This window comes from Mauremys mutica, chromosome 1 (genome assembly GCF_020497125.1).
Source record: "Mauremys mutica isolate MM-2020 ecotype Southern chromosome 1, ASM2049712v1, whole genome shotgun sequence".
Lineage (NCBI taxonomy): Eukaryota > Metazoa > Chordata > Testudines > Geoemydidae > Mauremys > Mauremys mutica.
Genome location: NC_059072.1, coordinates 253,573,215 through 253,587,929, shown reverse-complemented (window position 1 = coordinate 253,587,929; position 14,715 = coordinate 253,573,215).

Sequence of the window (14,715 nt, the reverse complement as noted above, 5' to 3'; positions counted from 1 at the left end):
GATATCCTCCAATCACACAAGCTGAAAATTGTTCCACTTTACTGCAGTTCTGTAACCATATGGAAACCAATCCTGTCTGTGTTCTATGCACATCTAAAATTCCTGCTGAATGACCTGCCCTGGGAGCGAGTTACCAGTGACCCAGGGCTGCAGCGGAAGGAGGGTGCAAGTGGCTGGGGGGAGAGCCCAGGCTGGGGCAGCAGGAGGTATGTGGGGGGGGGAATGGGGGAGCCCAGAGCTGGGGGGGGGAGCCCAGGGCTGGGGCAGCAGGGGGGGTGCGGCAAGGAGCCCAGGGCTGGGCCGGGGGCAGCCACAATTTTTTTTGCTTGGAGCAGCAAAAAACCTAGAGCCGGCCCTGTTCCAGATACAGTATTTCATTGGTCAATTTTCTCTGAGCTTTAGCTAGCATGTAAAGAGGTATGCAACAATTGATTCTTGATTGGAAGAGAGCCAGGGATTCCAACTGAACACCGGACACACAAGATGCTCACACAGTAAGAAAAAATTCTATTCCATGGATATAATACAATTAAGGCTGGTCTGAACCACTTCAGCAGACTTCATATGTTTGTACATTGACTCATTTAGAGGCTCACAAGCACACTATTTATCAACACACACACATGTACTTGCCACTGTCAGATTACAACTTTTGGGACCTAATACAGGTTTTAAAAAATACCACAGAGAATAAAGAGAGGGGAATAACCTGATTGCTGGAACATTCGTACATTGATCAGCCTTTTAGGATACTCCCCACTATGGGTTACATTGTTCCTAGCTGTAACACACCAATGGAGGAGACTAGGGACCCTGAGCCCTGCTTGGGCAAGGCTCTGGTAGCTCCCTGCGGCATGGAAAGACTCCACAATGGCGAGCTGCTGGAGCTTTTCCCTACTGCCTCCCCCCGCCAGAGTCTTTCCCTGTGGCAGGGAAAGACACTGGTGGGCATGAGGCGGTGGGACCCTGCACCGCTGAAAATAGCCTTGTAGATGGAGGAGACGCTGCTTGGGTGTGTACAGAGTCACTTAGGGTACATATCCACAGGGTTCAGGTGCAGTCACTGGCTTTCTCCGGGCCCTGAAGGTGCTCAACCCCCTTCCCTGCCCCAGGCTCTTCCCCGCATCCAACCCCTTCTCCCAAGCCCCCCACGCCACCTCTTCCCACCCCCTCTCTTCCGTAGGTCCCGCCCCCACTCCACCCCTTCTCCCAAGCCCCTGCCCTACCTCCTCCCACTCCACCTCCACCCTATCTCTTCCTGCCCAGTTCCGCCCCATTCTCCCAAGCGTGTCCTGTCCCTGCTACTCCCCCATCCCACCCAGGGCCTCCTTCATGTTGCGTAACAGCTGATCATGATGGGAGGGAGGGGGAAAAATTGATCAGTGGGGCCGCCAATGGGTGGGAGGAGGGAGAGCTGGCTGCCAGTGGGTGCTAAGCACCCACTAATTTTTTTCCATAGCTGCTCCAGTCCTGGAGCACCCACAGAGTCATTGCCTATGTTCAGGTGTGTCTTTACTCGCCTAAGCAGTGCCTTGCTGCTTACACTGCTATTTATATCCATGCCAGGGGGCATGCAGTGTATGTACTCTACATGCTGCCATAAGGAGTATGCAGTGTGGGTGTGCCTTATATTTTTTTGTTATCCACATATTAACCAGTAACCATCTTTAAAAGACAAGAATCTTCCAATTAACCATAAATTCAGAATATACAAAAATATGAGCCTGAACTTTCTATCCTCTGTTTTGGGGGTGGAGGGTGAAAACATTTTAGATACTTCACTTTTACAGGGCCTAATTTTCAAAGGGGCCTCTCTTTGGCTTCTTTTTGTGCATGCCCAGATTTTAAAATGCAAGTACTTGCATATTCCCTCACATCTGTGCATGCAAATACTAGATTCATATTAAAAATCAATTTATCTACAAATGTGTTTGTGTGTATAAATTCTAGCACCTGAATGCACAGGTGTAGCACTTGAAAAGAATGCATGGATTTTCTTTCTCAAATCTGTGTGCATACAAGAGAAGACCACTTTCTGAAACTATGACCCATAATGTCCTGCATTTCAATAGTCCAATCTTCCTGCAGAGACAGAAACCTATTATATTGTATAATATATTAAACTAAGTCTTTAAAAAAAGATGACATACTATGTTAATATCCCTAGAGCACAATATTAACAAGCATATGCATACAAAGGGTACTTACAAATGAGAATGAAGTACAGTAATCAATAGCAATTATACAGGATTCTGTGTTCATCTTCCATCTCTGAAATCTTTTTCATTGCCAATGTCACTTTTCAGAACTGACTTTTAGTGGATGGTTAGCTGAATTAATAGCTCAGTAAATGCAGGTTTTTGTTTATGTACAACATTGTTATCTTGCTGGACAGAACACTCGGTCTTCAAGTTGAGGACCTGCTACTTTTATGGCACTTGCCAGGCACTTGTCAATTTTCCTCTTGCAGTTTGCAGTCGTAATCCCTGGATTTATCATTTCTCTCCTTTATTCCTCCCCCTCCTGGTCTCAAGTGATTCCCTAATCATCCTTCTGGGAAGGAGAGAGGTGGGTGCAAGCAAACTCTTAAGATTTTTAACAAGGAATATATTCACTTCACTGTCTTTGAAGCAATTCCGGTTTAACTGTAGATGAGTTGCCTTCAGGACTTTTAGAGTTTGGCTGTACGTATAGAGAGAACTTAATATGAACAAGGTTATGATCTGTACAATATGCTGCACCATGCATTGTGCCAGCGTCTTTGAGATCTTGCTGTTGAGCTGTCACATCATCTAGTACATACTAGTGCGTTTGGCATGGCTATTACTACAGTGGCTTATATTTGCTTGGGTGAACAAATACTGAATGGTGCTGGGTATTACTAAAGCCGTGTTTTTGTAAGTTATAAGATCTTCATTCTTGTGCCTTCCAAACCATTAGTACAACTTCATCACTTCATATCAGTTCTGGGCCTTTACATGCAGGGATGGAGGTAGGCTCATCTAGTTCACTAATGGCTGTGATGACAAGCTACTTTTGCTTGTTTTTGCTGTTGGTGGTGGTGAAGACCGTTTAGCAGCATGCATCTACTGTTGTGAGAAAGCTATTACTTAGAACTGCAAGCAAGAGATGGACAATTTTAGGGTGGGTAGAGCTGCAAAGCCACTCACAGACTTAATGCCACTACTTGCATCCAAAACCCATGGGGAATGTCCACAACACCCCTTGAGAAGTGTGGGGCTGGTCAGTCACAATTACAAAGAAGCAATGCAGAAGCCCAGAGACAGATGAGGTAAAATAGGGAAATCAGTGGATAATAACCAGATAACCACAATTAAGACTTATTGCATTGCGTGGAGGAAGAGGGATAATCCAATCTGAGAAACCTGCCAGACCACCCAGCAGACTCCCCGCCATTTATCCTGGCAGCTGGATAGAACTATGAATCACAAATCATCATTATTAAAAATAAGAGCTAATTTGTCTCTCATTCCCTTTTTAATTAATAATTCAATTTTAGTTTGTAAAAGTCATCATAAACTTTTGTAAAATCATTGCTGAACGTATAATCACTATTACTCGGACCTGGTTAAAATACTACCAAGACTAGGCTACCTACTTCCCCCACTTCCCCTCTGAATCCTTCCATTGGTGCTCTCCTTCTGCCACATCCCATCCCAGTTTCTTCAAGTACCTTCAAGACCCTGCATTACTCTGCCTGTGGCCTACTATGTGTTTCTCAGATCATTGTCACTTATCAAGTTGCCCTCTCCGTTCTACTAATGATACAAACCTTATGTGCCATTTGTCCATTTCTCCCGTAAATGTCTCTGTGCTGTCTTCCACAGAGAAACCTACCCAATTGGCTTGCCCACAAATCTCCCCCTAGCCAAACCCTTTCTCAAAACCAATATCTATTGGGAAGCCTTTGAGAAATTAGCACGTTAACAATGGCTCGGCTGATGGGCACTGCATAGTTCATATAAAGAAACACTCCAAAATAAAACAGAATATTTTTGTACTATCAAGACACGGCCAGTCATCATCTTGACTTCTTTACTTGTATGTTGGACCCCTTCTCCCCTCCTTTTGTCTGTCTTTTTTTAGGCTTTAAGCTTTCTAGGGCAAGAACCAGGCCTTCCTTTATGTTTGTATAGTGCCCAGTGCATTGGGGGTGTATCGTGGAAACAATAATCATACAAATTTTCTTAAAGGTTGTAAATTATTCTGAGATTGGATGGTAGCCTTGCAGTGTTGCAGCAGTCATTGGAGTGAGGAGAACAGTGGCTTCCAGGAACCACAGAGAGATATAAGTAGATCGCAATATAAAAGATAACATTAATACTGAAGCCATCAAGCCCTTTAATTGAAGGTAGACTATTTCTCAATGGCAGGAGGCCTTTGTGTGAAATTTGAAATGAAGTGGGAAAATTACAGCAAGCAAATCAGCAGTTAGCTGTTAGCTTTAGTAAGAGCTAAATAAAGGGAAGAAATTAAATAAATTTGTAAAAGGTAAAAGTTGGATGCCAGTGGGCTGCATGATAATTAAAATGGACAGAGGAGATGGGGGATGTTGAGGGCAAGAAAGCAGAAAAGGGGATGGGGAGGAAATTCACCTACACAGGTTTTTTTAGGTAGCACATGTTCCCTAACAGACTACGTTATATCACTTTCTATTGTCAACGAGTGGCCATAATTTTCAAACATCGCTATTAAAGCTAGTTTGGGTAAATGGTGTATTTTAAGTCTCTGGTTAGTTGCATATAATAATACTCCTCCTGTGGGTATCATCTGAACACAAAAGGACTTTGTAGTCATTAAAGAAAAATGTTGTGGGTCCATGAAAAAGAGAATCTAAATAGAACCAGAAATTGGCATGTGTGTATTTTCATTTGATTGGCTTTAGAATGCTGGTTATATTACAGCTGAAATCTTACTCTCAGTTCCTGTATTGTTTTCTTTTATTATTCTGGCTTTATTATGTCCCTTTTTACAAATGTTAGACAAAAATGCATATTAGTAAATTCATTCACAAACCCAGACTTCCCTGACCATCCACGTTTCCATTTAAGCTCAAAAGATTCCTTCATTCCATCCTTGCCCCTGCATTTCATGGGCCTGATTCTGCTTACACTTATTCTGCTATAAAGCAGGAGTAACTCCATTAAGGTAAATGATGAAAAATTGGTGTGAGAGGGGAATCAAGTCCTGTCTCTTACCTACATTACAAGCCATTCTTCTAGATAAAAATGGCTAGATGCAGCTGTCTTTGGAGGCCATCTACATGGTTGCCTAATTCACCTGATGGATTATTGTTCAATGATCTGGGAGGCACTCCGTTTCCTTTGCCCTTTATTTTCAGTGCTAAGTGCACTGCCTCTACACCTATTGTGAGCACAGGATGAACAGGGAAACTCAGACTTAGATCTCTCAGGTTGTCATAAGAGGAGAATACCAGCTCTTTGCCTTTGGCCTAGCGCTCTTGGACCAAATCCAGTGCTCAATTTGTGCCAGGGCTGAGCCCCAGCACCTCTAGGGTTGGCAGTTCCTAGCCCTGGCATCTCTGGGCTTGCTGCATCAGTTCTGAATGTAAAACAGTTGCTTGAGCACCAACACCTAATTTCTTGAGCCCCAGCACCTCTTTCATGACAAAATAATCATGGGACAAATCATCTGCTGGGCTAACTCCATTAACTTCAGTGGAATTATACCAGCAGAAAATTTGCCCCATTCATTTCAATTTTGTTTTAATTTTGTTTTCAAATGAGATATAGGCAAATGGATTAAAGAAAGGGTCTGTTCTATTCTGACCCTAAATTAATAGTTCTCCAAACAGCATTTTTTAAATTGAAACTTTGACAAGTTCCAAAAATCGCCCTATGGAAATAAGCTTCTATTTATTTAATGATTGTGTTTAAATGCTACCTAGAATCTGGTTTTACAAGGGGCTCAGTGTGGCTTCTAATTTTACAGGAACCATTTTGCCCAGTTAATTGTGTTTACAAATGCTAGCACTTAGATATGTAGCTATCAGATGCACACACAAATCAGGTACAGTAATCATTTGTTTAAGTGTCAGCAACTACACCAACAATTAATTTGCAATTGTCTGTGGGTGTGGAATTATGCCTGGCGAAAGCAAGGTCTTTTTTCAAAATCAGGCTCTTAAACCTTGTAATAATTCTTCCCCATATGTTGAGACTAAGTTGCTCTGATCTTCATACTGTAGGTTGTTGGATATTTCTGTCAATACTCCTAGTCATTTATCTTTGCTCATGTTCTTGAAACCCTGTCTTACATTTGATCCTCAGATATTTTACTTGATTTTTCTGATCAGTGTGAATATCCATTGTCCTAAGATTGTGAACGAGCAAGATGTCAAAAATAGCTCATTTGACTTAGCTAACTTAGATTGCACCAAATTCTGACATAATATCTAAAAGTTTCAGGCTGGATATATGAAGGGATAGATCCTCAGCTGGTTGAAATTGGCATAGCTCCATTTAATTCAATGGAGCAGTGCAGATTTACATCAGCTGAAGATCTGGCCCCCAGAATTTTTATTTTATCGTAAGTGTATTGACAAGATAGAGAGGCCTGTGGGTCTGATTCTACTTCCCTTGTGCTCTCCAAACTCTCATTAGGTTCATTGGGAATGTGGGATGCACAAGGGAATGCACTACCTAATCTCATAAAAAACAAACATGATTTAAGAGGCAAATGCTCCTCAGTGACAAAAGAGTAACTTTTGGAACCATATGTTTGCAACCTGTGTGTTAGTTCAAGAACAGAGGGAGTCTCAAAGGCAATGTTTCAGTGGATCAGTAAACTTAATTAGTGCTAAAAAGAGTTATAATGAGACTTTGGAAGGATTAAAATGACTTCCCCATAAAATAATTTCTAATAAATCTTGCAGTCAGGGCCTCATAAGAAAAAAGAAGGTATAGATTCTAGGCAAAATAGAACAGTTTGATAAGATATGAAATCTATTTTTAATTCTGGGGGAAAACAATAAAAATGTAGTAAAACTTAATACATTTTTATTAAGATAAGTGTAAGGTCAAATAAAAGGAATAACACATGGACAGATAATTATTAAATTGGGGAGAGAACTACTTTTGATTTAATTTTTTCTTTTTTTGTCTTATTTCCACAGAGAGCCAAATACTGAAAGTGAAATTCTGCCCCATTTAACTCAATGTGAGTTTTGCCATTGACTTCAATGGTGTCAAGATTTCACCCAGAGTTTTGGTGCCGTCATTATCTAAACAAAACTCCTGCTGATTTCAGTGAAGTTTTCCTTCTAAGTAGAACTTGCTCTATACTGCAAAATCAATATTCACAAGCATTGGTTCAGTTTAAATGACTGTTTGGTCAACCAAATTTGTAACTTCTTATGTTATTCACAAACCTTTATGTGAATGGTATTTTGTTTGCATGAATGTTTGAGAAATGGCTATTCTCTGTGTGTGAATATCTGTATTTAGGGCCCTACCAAATTCACAGCCATGAAAAATGCATCATGGACCATAAAATCTGGTCTCCGCCCCATGAAATCTGGTCTTTTGTGTACTTTTACCCTATACTGTACAGATTTCATGGGGGAGACCAGTGTTTCTCAAATTGGGGGTCCTGACCCAAAAGAGAGTTGCAGGGGGGTGGCAAGGTTACTTCTGCACTGCCTTCAGAGCGGGGTGGACGGAGAGCGGTGGCTGTTGGCCAGGTTCCCATCTCTGAAGGCAGCGCCCCGCCAGCAGCAGAGCAGAAGGAAGGGTGGCAATACCATACCATGCCACCCTTACTTATGTGCTGCTGCCTTCAGAGCTGGGCAGCTGGAGAGTGCAGCTGCTGACTGAGAGCCCAGCTCTGCAGGCAGCAGCTCTGCCTTCAGAGCTGGGCTCCTGGCCTGCAGCCGCAGCTTTCTAGCTGCCCAGCTCTGAAAGCAGTGCCGCCGCCAGCAGCAGCACAGAAGTAAGGGTGGCAGTACTGCAACCCCTCCCCCCCCACAATAACCTTATAAACCCCCCTCCCCCCACAACTTCTTTTGGGTCAGACCCCTACAATTACAACACTGTGAAATTTAAGATTGAAGTAGCTGAAATCATGACATTTATGGTTTTTAAAACCCTATGACCATGAAATTGACCAAAATGGACCGTGAATTTGGTAGGGCCCTACCCATATTCATATGTTTGTCATTAAGCCATTCATTAATGGTTCTGATGTGCTCAGGTTCTATGTCCATAAAAAACACTCTGATCTGACTCAGAATGTTTGTAGAAAATTTTGAATTTGACTCTGATTTAGGTGACCAAACACACATAACCAAAAAGAAACAATGAGGAACACATAATTGAGATGAACAGTTTGCTTATATCTCACACTCTGAAATTTATTCTCAGGAATTATTCAGAGAATATTTGCAAATAAATACATTAATTCGGGTGACCAGATATCCTAATTTTATAGGGATAGTCCTGATTTTTGGGTCTTTTTCTTATAGAGGCTCCTATTACCTCCCACCCTGTGTCCTGAGTTTTCACACTTGCTGTCTGGTCACCCTAACATTAATAGAAATCAGGACCAATTTATGAACAACAGAGGGGCTAAACTGATCGGGTGATCTACAGTATGTGTGATGAGCAATTGAACCAGCTCTAAGCCTGAGTGAGGACTCCGGGGTTTGGCTCACATATTTTATGAATCCGACTGTATGTGTTAATGGTTGTATGAGCATGTATTTATAAATATTTAAATAGATAGAAATAGCTATGCCTATATACGTTTGTAATAGCTGTTTGATGGATTGCAGAGTCATATAATTATATTTATCATGAACTTTTGACTACCTCGCCTGCACTCTTCTCCATTAATCCCTCTCCTTTGGGTCTTATTCTAATATTTAAAACTCCCGAAACTTTCAAACAGCTGCCACAAACCAACCAACCAACCAACCCACCAACCAACCTGAAACATTTCCTTCATTTCCCCCACAAGTATGAGACCTCTCTACTGCAAATTCCTCCAATGACTCTGTCAGTGTAAAAAGGGTAATAGTCAGTACTCAGACTATGACAGATTTAAGGCCTTTTATCTCAAGACCCATCAGGTCTAGAACTGAGAGCTTTTTACAATTGGAAAGAGGAGGTTCTCAGCTTTTCAAGGTGTCTCATGGCATAGATGCTTCCAAGATATCAGACCTTAAAATTGAGATATTATGGTGTATAGAAAAGCAATTTTAGATAACTGTCAGAGAATTCTAAACTTATTAGTTACACTTTTCATTTTCCTCTGAGTCTGATATTATTGTGCTCATGACACCTGGCGATAAAGGCAGAATGATGTGAAAAATAGTGCCAATATAATTTTAAAATATCTTTCTAAAACATTTCAGAAATAGTTTGTCTATGAAATATGTGGCATATACACCACACCATCATATACTGTGTAGAACTTTTATTGGCACTTGTTTGGGATGACCTGTGTAAATCATTTGTGTCTTTGCCATTCATGAGTAATGTGGTCATCTCAACTCAAGGCAATAAACCTTTATATCACACCACACCATTATAGATTTTATCTATATGTAAGGTGTATGGGCCCCAGATCCTGCAGTGAAAGGCATGCAAAGGAAACCCATGTACTTACACAGAGCCCCACAGAAGTCAGTGGGTCTCTATATAGGGGTAGGAGTTTGCCTGTATTGCACTGCATTATACAATCAGGGCCCTAAGATCCAAAGTACTGTGAGAAGTCCCATTGAAATCCATGGGATTAATCACAGTGTGTAAAGTTAAGCACATGCATAAGTCTTTGCAGGATCAAGGCCTTAGTTTTCAGTTGTTTCACTGTACTTTTGTTTGATATAAAATCAGTAGAAAAATAATGTTAAAGGAATTTTTTCTTTGCAAATTGGCAAAAATACTTTAAAACCAGTTGGAGACCATGTTTACTAGCTCTAAATACATTTTTATGTCAGAATTATAAGTCCTTAAAATAAGGATTTGCAGTGGAACTATTGCCACAATTTAACTGTGTGGTAAAAACAGACAATTTTTAAAATGCCTCTTTTTAATGGTGACCTGGAAAAATACCTTAAAATCAAGCAACTTCAGAATTGTGTGCTGATTGCCCCAAATAACAAAATAAGAGAAACCTTGAGGGCATTATCATCTTAAAACTTACTTAGAGCTGTGAGGATACATTTTTGCTGTATCTCAGAATATTCTTGAAAATAAAAGCTGACGGCTCACACTTTACTGGTATTTGCGCCATAATTACAAATATTTAGGTGAGCAAGGTTATACTCACAAGAATGTTAATTTGAAGGAAGAGGGCCAGGAATAAGTAACATGAATGAATATTCACAAGGGATTATTTATGCTGGAATTGGGCCAGGATCCATTTTAAAAAGTTTTTTTATTATTTGCATAATAGATTCAATGAACAAATACAAACGTCTGTAGATAATTTATGAATCAAAAAAATGAAATGTCCTGTTTATACAGATCAGGTTCTCTATCCAGGCAACAGAAATACCATGGTCATAGATCATCCATCACATGGCACAAATAGCAAATGTTCGTAGAACCTAAGGAAGAAGTGCCAGAGATTCCATGAAGTTCACTTAGGGCTGTGTTATTGCTATTGGTTGTACTTGGAAGCCACTTAGATACTATGGTGATGGGCATCAATATAAAACTCATAGCTTAGATAGGATCTGATTTAAAAGCTTATTGAAATCAGTGCAAATGCTCTCATTGATTTCAGTGCACTTTGGATCAGGCCCATAGTGGCCATTTAGCAACTAATCGGTAGCTTAAGATTTGTTTGCACCAATGATGTGAGTGGACACATTTATAAAAAATCACAACTCATTCTCAGGTGAATTGTGAACCAAAAGGATGGCTACATTTGTCCAATTAACTGTTCGCTGTGTGCAGCTTGACCAGCTCTAAACTTAACTTTCTTTCTAGGTCAAGGAAATCCAGACACATTGTAAATTGCTGGTTCCCAGTCTGAATTATCACCCAGCATGTCCTGGTAATGTCATACCCACATAGATCCCCGCTGAATACTTAGAGCTGAGTCACAGGAACCAGATAAGTACCTTTAATTTTAACTATATTGTAAACATTGTACAAAGTTTTAATATTTATAGAACAGAGGCCAGCTGAGGGTCTGGATGTCCTGGACCTGAAAAAGAAAATACTTTCATTAGGGGGTCTGTTCTTCCATTAATGTGAACTTGTAAATCTCAGGAGCTTTAACTGAAGATCCGGCAATACATCCAAAGTAGAATATATTTCTTTTCCCAAGGTCACACAAAAGATCTGTGCCACATTTCCTGAACCTCAGGCCAGTGCTTTAAACCCAAGACCATCTTTCCTTGCCCCTTTCCCTGACCATTTGAACACCTATTTTTTTTCTGAGAATGTATCAACTCAGGATGAAACCTCAACCCACTCCAGACTAGTGCATAGTATTTGAGATCTGACTGCGAAGCTAATTAAAAATAATTTTAAAAAATGGAATTGATTCAACATACAAGGATTTAAAAAAGAGAAAATGATTGGTTATGGGTTTTTTAATTATATCTGCCAAGCTCAAAAACACATTCTCCAGAAAACATGAAAACTGTCTGTAATAGCTTTACTATTTTTACTATTTTACAAGAAAATTAAGTTTACAAAAACTGAGTTTAAAAATTGTTTATTACGCAGACCTGCTCCATATGTAGCAAACTGTAACAGGATTTTTGCAACACAGAAAAGGTGATGAAAGTATATAATTATCAGATCGAATAGAATGGCTGAAAAAAAGCCACTGTTGTCTCTTAGGTAAATTAGCAGGTTTCTTCTTTTAAAAAAACCATAATGATGTATTTAACCAGAAGGCTGGAATGGCTTTTGTGCATCAATATTTTCACATTTACCTCCATTAGCATTTTAATGAGCACAACCAATGCAACTAAATTCATGCAATTTCTCTTTCTGTTTTTCTTCACCCTTATTCCAACAATCCTTTCACTCAGTAGCACTGGAAAAACACATGATGTAGAATGAGCTTGGTTTTCCTTCATCAGTGCATAGACTCTTAATCATTTCTTGTTTCACTGAGTTAAAAGCTTCGGCATGTTTGCAGAGGAATAAAGAACCTGGTTTAATGTTGGCTACTATCAATTACTGCACGTTAAAAATATGTGAGGCTATTTTTGAGAAAAAGTATGATCTCTAGTCATTTAGTAACCTTTAGTATTACCTCTCTAGCCTGTCTCCCTTTATTTCCTTTTTAATTTTTACATTATAGGCTGGCCTTTCTCCTGTTCTAATGGGCAATTCTGCTTAATTGCAGAAAGGAGAATAGAGGACAAGGCAAATTTTCAGTTTAGCCTCCTGTTGTGTTTCACTTTATTGGGGTCTGCAGGTTATTTTGTCAACACTACCCAGGGCCGGCTCTAGGCACCAGAAAACCAAGGACATGCTTGGGGTGGCATAATTTCAAGGGCGGCATTCCAGACACCTTTTTTTTGCTTCGGCAGTTGTGCTCCCAGAGGTTTTTTTTTTTTTGCTTGGGGCGGCAAAAAACCTAGAGCTGGCCTTGACACCATCTTCATCTCCACAAATGCCCTTTTGAGCACTCAACTGAATCCAGAGCCTTAGGCGCTAGGCAGGGTTGGAGGGTTCCAGTGACACAGAGAAGGAAGTTTTGCTGCCTGAGCTGAAGTATTCCTGAGACAGGTTTATGAAGATGGTCAGGATGATTGTGTTTGGGGAATCCTGGGGTAGGGACTGGAAAGTTTGCAGAGAAAGCATATCTCCACTGCACTGAGTGGGAGACCTCCATCACTGGGATTTAGGATGACCAGATGTCCTGATTTTTATAGGGATAGTCCCTATATTTGGAGATCTGTCTTATATAGGCACCTATTACCCGTCCACCTCCTGTCCCTATTTTTCACACTTGCTGTCTGGTCACCCTACATGGATTCTGCTGCCTAGCATCTCAGAATTGGGCAGAATCAGAGGCAGCAAGTTCCAGTCATTGATTTCTTCAGCATCATTGAATATTGTGAGTGAACTGCTAAAGCAACAAGCCACAATGCAGGACACACATTAGTACATGCCTCATAGACTTTAAGGTCAGAAGGGACCATTATGATCATCTAGACTGACCTCCTGCACAATGCAGGCCACAGAATCTCACCCACCCACTCCTGTAACAACCCCCTAACCTATGTCTGAGTTACTGAAGTCCTCAAATTGTGGTTTAAAGACCTCAAGGTGCAGAGAATCCTCCAGCAAGTGACCCGTGCCCCATGCTGCGGAGGAAGGCAAAAAACCTCCAGGGCCTCTGCCAATCTGCCCTGGAGGAAAAAAATGCAGTGTCACTCTTAACTTAAAAATTAAAGACCATAATCCTCAACTGTGTTGAGCTCTTGTGTGATGCAGCTGAGATGGGGGTGGGGTGGGGTGGGGTGGGGTGGGGTGGGGAGGGAGAGACCTAATGGTGACTCGGATCCTGGTGCGGGATGGAGGCTGAAACAATCAGCCAGGTTAGAACAGTAGCCTCTCTAATTTATACTAGCTAGCCTAAGGGCAGTTCTGCTGGCCAGGGAGTATCACATTCTGGACCTGCCTCTGGTCCTCTGCACGTTTCCCTAGCCAGCTCTGGCACATCCCTGCACTGGTTTTATGCCAGCCCAGAATTCCCCCAAACCAGGGGAATCCTCACCTCTCTCACTAGGTCAGCTTTATAGACACTTTGCCTCTTTAGCACTGTCTTTAAATGGGTTTTTATTCAAGTTATCTTTATGGCTAACCCTTATTTGAATTATACAAAGAAGAGTATTGCCAACATAATTGCAGAAAAGCTTTCCATTTTTGTTTAATAATTAATTTTTAAAACCGGTTTATTTCCCACAAGAAGTGGGGATAGTTCTTGTCAGTTGTAGTATGTAGCTGGAGTGAGCAGTATTTCTAGTGGAAGAGAGGAAGGAAGAGATCCATTGTCCGTATTATTTTGAATATGTCTCTGCAACTAACAGATCTGCTTTTATCATCAGAATTGTAGTCTGATCCCCACAAAACCCACTTACTCTTGAACCCCTGCTTCCCTCACCCGACCCTGGCCTCCTGCCCTGGTCTTCCCCACTTATCAAGTATCTTATGATTTTCAAACTTTTGTCGTTATCCTTATCAAGTAATTTTAATATGGGAAAAACTACAGTGGATATGAGAGTATTGTATAAGTGTAAAGTGTACATCACTAAAACAATTATGACAACGGTTTGACAAATTTCAGAGCAGATTACAACAACCCTCCTGCATGTTTTTGAGATGCAACTCAGTTCTTAACATTCCTCATTTCAGTTAAGACTGTGAAACAGCCTCCTGGGGAAGCAGTGGAAACATCTTCCCTTGAGTCTTTAAAACTAAACTGAACTAAACTTTCGAGAATATACTGTAGGGAGAAATCTTGCATTAGCAGGGAGATTACAGGGACTAACAGGTCTTTTCCATATCTAATTTACATGATTATTAATATTCTTCAACCTTAACAGTATTTTTATGGTGGGAATTTCAAAAACACCTAAGGGAATTAGGCACGGAGCTCTCAAAGAAAATCACTAGGAGTTACATGGGTGGAGGGATAGCTCAGTGGTTTGAGCATTGGTCTGCTAAACCCAGGGTTTAGCAGGCCAACCCAGGGTTG